Genomic DNA, 5,180 nt, shown 5'->3' with positions numbered 1-5,180 from the left:
AAACTAATTTAAATATTAGTCAAAGATAACACAAGTAAACACAAAATGCAGTTTTTAAATGAAGGTTGTTATTATTAAGGGAAAACAAAATCCAAACCTACATGGCCCTGTGTGAAAAAGTGATTGCCCTCTAAACCTAATAACTGGTTGGGCCACCCTTAGCAGCAACAACTGCAATCAAGCGTTGGCAATAACTTCCAGTGAGTCTTCTACAGCACTGTGGAGGAATTTTGGCCCACTCATCTTTGTAGATGTAATTCAGCCATATTGGAGGGTTTTCGAGCATGAACTGCCTTTTTAAGGTCATGCCACAGCATCTCAATAGGATTCAGGTCAGGACTTTGACTAGGCCACTCCAAAGTCACTCCAAGAGACTGGAACATGTAATTGGTAAGCTGGTTTGAATCCTATCTATCAGATCGATCTCAGTTTGTACATGTTAACGGTGAGTCCTCCGTGCACGCCAAAGTTAGTCATGGAGTTCCACAAGGTTCTGTGCTTGGACCGATTCTATTCACCTTTATATATGCTTCTTCTAGGCAATATTATTAGGAAACACTCCATAAACTTTCATTGCTATGCAGATGATACCCAATTATATCTATCGATCAAGCCAGTTGAAACTAACCAGTTAACTAAACTTCAAGCATGCCTTAAGGACATAAAGACCTGGATGACCTGCAACTTTCTCATGTTAAACTCTGACAAAACTGAAGTTTTTGTACTGGGTCCCAAACACCTCCGAGACACATTATCTAAAGATATAATTACTCTAGGTGGCATTGCCCTGGCCTCCAGCACCACCGTAAGGAACCTCGGAGTTATCTTTGATCAGGATTTATCCTTTAACTCCCACATGAAACAAACTTCAAGGACTGCCTTTTTTCACCTACGTAACATTGCAAAAATCAGGCATATCCTGTCTCAAAATTATGCCGAAAAAATTAGTGCATGCATTTGTTACTTCTAGGCTGGACTACTGCAATTCCTTATTATCCGGCTGCCTGAATAAGTCCCTTAAGACTCTCCAGTTGATCCAGAATGCTGCAACACGTGTACTGACAAGAACTCATATTTACATACAAGAAGAAATCATATTTCTCCAATATTAGCTTCTCTGCACTGGCTCCCTGTAAAATCCAGAATAGAATTAAAAATCCTTCTCCTCACCTACAAAGCTCTTAATGGTCAGGCACCATCGTATCTTAAAGATCTCATAATACCACATTATCCGACTAGAACACTGCACTCCCACAATGCAGGGTTACTTGTGGTTCCTAGAATCTCCAAAAGTAGAACAGGAGCCAGAGCCTTCAGCTATCAAGCTCCTCTCCTAAGCATCAGTGAGCCACAAAACTTTGTTTCTAAGAGAAACACAACAAAAAAATGCAAGGAAGGCCAGTTACAGAGGTAAAAAGCAGTGTTCAAAGAAACAGAAAATGCTACTTCAGGTCATGGACCTGAAGAGAATGGTGACATGGTGGCATGTGAAAATGAAAACTGTAGGGTCCAGTGGTTTCATCTTGAATGTGTCGGACTTGAGGATGTCCCTGTAGCAGATAATGTCTGGTGAGGAATCCATAGCTGTGTCCTACTTCACTGTGGGCCGTTCTGCTGTGAATGGATATGCCTGTATAGCATGGAGCGCTTCAGTCATATATGAATATTAATCAATATTCATTGTGTTTACTATATTTCAATGTTTTTGGGACATTTCTGTTATTTGTAACATGGTATATGGAGATAAATAGTGTTTTGAAGTAAAAGTCTCAGTAAACAGTCAAAAAGTAAACAGTAAACATGGCCAAAACATGGAGACCAGCTGACTATATCTTTATAAACTGTATCATAAAGGTTGTATTTTACTGTATTTTCATCATCACATTTACAGTTACATTTGTAGTCAAGCAGTAGGAGCATACATCCAGCTGCATTATTAGCCACTGGACCCTTGTTATGATGGTTAGATTTTGTACTAGGCGAGGAAGAAATTTGTTTTTCTTTATTGCATCTCCATTTACTCTGGAATGGTAATAGAAATATATTTACTTATAGTGGATTCATATTCTTTAGCTTCTTATTTATCAAAGGAGACCAGATATATGCATATGTGCCTTATGGTTGAGGAGCTATTGATTCATTTTGGGTAAGTTATTTAGGAGTTTTTTTCCTAGAAATACAGCTATAGGGTTTATTATTAATTTATCTGCCATGCTGTTTAATATCACTACAGCCTCAATGGTGAATGTCATTATTCTTATGGAATAATCTAATTTCCGTGTAGGCTATGTAAATGGACAAACATTGAGGATGATGAAATCAAAAAGCTGATCTTAAAATATGAGTCCATGTCTAATATCTTATTTTAACTGTCACTAACTGTTCATTTCGTTTCTTGTGTTTTTTTATTGTTGGCAATGTGTTCATTTTCTCCAGTAGTAGATCTGAATTTAAAATGTTGTGTTAAAAAAGAAAGAAAAAAAGTGTTCCCATGATGCACCTGTCCTGCAGGTGCACCTGCGAAACGGTAATCTGTGCCACGCGCACGCAGAGACAGAACGAGGGCGGCTTCGTTCAAACCCGAAGAGGGGCTCGTCAGTGCGGCAGGTGGTTTCCAGCAGGTCAGTCCTTGTTCACATGTCTGCTACTGTTGCAGTGTTCCAGCGGAGGAAACGGTCAGAAGGCTTTGTGTTCACGCGTGTTGGAGGTTGCTTTTCTTTGCAAGGGGAAATAAGTTGGGAAATGTTATGAACTCACTGTTTTCGTCGCAGAAACGACGCTTGACGGCGTTTCGGCGTGTTTGCTCGCCAAATGCTTTAAGAAATGTCAGAATCTAAATTCTCTGTTTCGACTTTACAAAATGTCTTTCATATCGTGTTTCTGCGGCGGTGTTTGTTTGGGGTGTTGCTCACTTGAACCAAACCTGTTTATTAAGCTCTGTCCACCCCCAACAACACGCGAGCGAGCGCGCGCGCCCTCCAGCTGCCGTGTAGTCAGGGAGGGGGAGGGAGGGGGGGGCACACTAGACTAGAGCAATTATTAAATATCTTTCTTGTTCCCCCTTTTTTGTTACATATACATGGCTAAAATGTGCCTAATATTTCTATAGGCTAATGAAATAATACCGGCATTTAAAAAAAAAGTCATTAGGCTATTTTTGGTGCCCCCTCAGCACTTGGTGCCCTATGCACAGTGTGTGATGCGCGTGGTGGGAGCGGCGGCGCTGCGTGTAGTTACCATTACATTAGAATCACAGAGCTGAGCATCTAATCTTCCTAACTCTAAATATATAATTATATTTAACAACACTTCCCACTGCTCTGCCGGTATGTCCACAATCCTCAAACACTCTTTAACCATCGGGGTGAAAATGGTCCATCTGTTGCACGAAAATAAAGACGTTTCTCCTAATCCAGGTAGCTGGAAATGACAAATGTCCTTGCTCTTTTTGTAAAACACAAGCAAAGTAGCACGATGCTACGTGTTGTTTGAAGCTTTTGATTGAGTTCAGAACCAAAACAATACTTTTAAATTGACTTTGAAAAATATGGACATGTTCTTCTACAAAAGATTTTTCATTTAACAAAAGAAGCCAAAGTTCCCAAATGTTACGTTTATGATTGCCTAAATAAAATAGTAAAAGACTGTCAAACGCAGGGCTCGAGACTAATGGCGTCCCGTAGAAAACGTGTTTGGGACGAACAGAGCTTTCCCCCGGAGAGGGGTGTGTGTGTGTGTGTGTAACTATCGCTTAGCAAATGACAAACTTTCGAACCCTCATGCTGTTACTATAGTTACTATCACTGGCTGACTACTCAGCACGAGACCTACAAACTCTTCCTGATTCTGAAATGTTCCCGCGGTTCCGGGCCATCTAAGGCCTGCTGGCAGAACCTGCCAGTGTGCTGCTGTTACAGATCGAGCACATCTTTCGATTGAAACAGTCTAGCCAGCTGCTTGCTGCTAGCTAACTTTATCCAGGCGCTACCCTGGCTGTGTGTGAGTATATTATTTTTCCCCTGATAATGCTACATAGTGAACAACAAACCCGTGTTGAAATCGGCAGGAGGAGAGCTAGTTAGCCGCTAGCAGCCGGTAGGCAGCAGAGCCCTGCGGTGTGTTTACAGCTAACGGAGCTAAACATTAAAGCGCGCCGGTGCACCGCTTAACGGCGAGGGCCGGGAAAACGGTTTAAATGGAGTGTAACCTGTCAGCCAGCGGCAGCAACCATGTAATTGTCAGCTGACAAAACAAACAACAATGTCGGCCTACAGGGCAAAAGCCATGGCAGCTTTCCAGCATGGCCAGTAATGTTCAGTGTGATTTGTGTCTGTACGGGCCATGTGGTCGCAGCTGCTGTGTTACTAAATTGTATCCTATTTAATTTTTTACAAAAACCACATGTTTACAGATAATTTTTCAGGTTTTGTTTAAATAAATATAATTGATTTCCTCAACATTTTAATGGTGTCTTCATTATGCCACTAACAACTATAGATGATACGAACAGTAAAGGAACAACATTTTGGTTTTGGAAAGGTTTCCATTCACTTCAGTGAATTTTCACATAGTTAAAATAAGGTTAGTCTGGAGCCCTGGTCAAAGACAAAACATTAATCAGCAACAATTGTGGTAATCAATAAAATGTTGACAATTTTATCATTTAAAAATGTCAAACATTTGTCCAGCTTATATCATTGTAAGTTCAATATTATTGCATTTGGACTGTTGGTCAGACAAAACAAGACATTTGAACACCGTGGGCTCTTAGAAATTGTCAGGACCATTTTTAATGACATATCATACACAATGATCAATTGACTAATTGAAAAAAATAATTATAAATGATATTTATTATTAATTGATAATGGAAATAATGGTACTCGACAGTTTTCATTACTTTGGGCTACAGACACATTTCACTCTGTACCAAACCAGAGTTGAGGTTGGAAACCCAGCCCTAATGGCTGCTGCTGTCGTCAAACCTTTTGTCTCTCTCTCACCACAGACGGCAAAGGAATCTACAACACAACTTAACGGAGAATTTTAGTAAGCCCATAGTGTGGTTTGAGTGGTATTGGAAAGTTTGGTATGATACTGCAACAAACACCCAGAAACAAGTGAGTGACACTGAAGAGTGCCCCTGTCTCGCTCTCATTTCTACTGTGTTGATACATTTC

General features: G+C 40.4%; 1 protein-coding gene across 2 annotated transcripts in view; it reads left to right on the top strand.

Annotated features, from left to right (window-relative positions):
* Positions 1 to 2,467: 2,467 nt before the first annotated feature.
* The window catches only part of LOC122869547 (oxysterol-binding protein-related protein 7-like), a 41,332-nt gene continuing 38,619 nt past the window's right edge, over positions 2,468 to 5,180 (top strand). For both annotated transcript variants that reach the window (XM_044182689.1, XM_044182687.1), the window contains exon 1: positions 2,468 to 2,621. The gene's annotated coding sequence lies outside the window, so the exon portion shown is untranslated. The remainder of the gene's footprint in view (positions 2,622 to 5,180) is intronic.

This window comes from Siniperca chuatsi, linkage group LG21 (genome assembly GCF_020085105.1).
Source record: "Siniperca chuatsi isolate FFG_IHB_CAS linkage group LG21, ASM2008510v1, whole genome shotgun sequence".
Lineage (NCBI taxonomy): Eukaryota > Metazoa > Chordata > Actinopteri > Centrarchiformes > Sinipercidae > Siniperca > Siniperca chuatsi.
The sequence above is the reverse complement of the archived record's forward strand: the minus strand, read 5'-3'. Positions and strand labels throughout refer to the sequence as shown.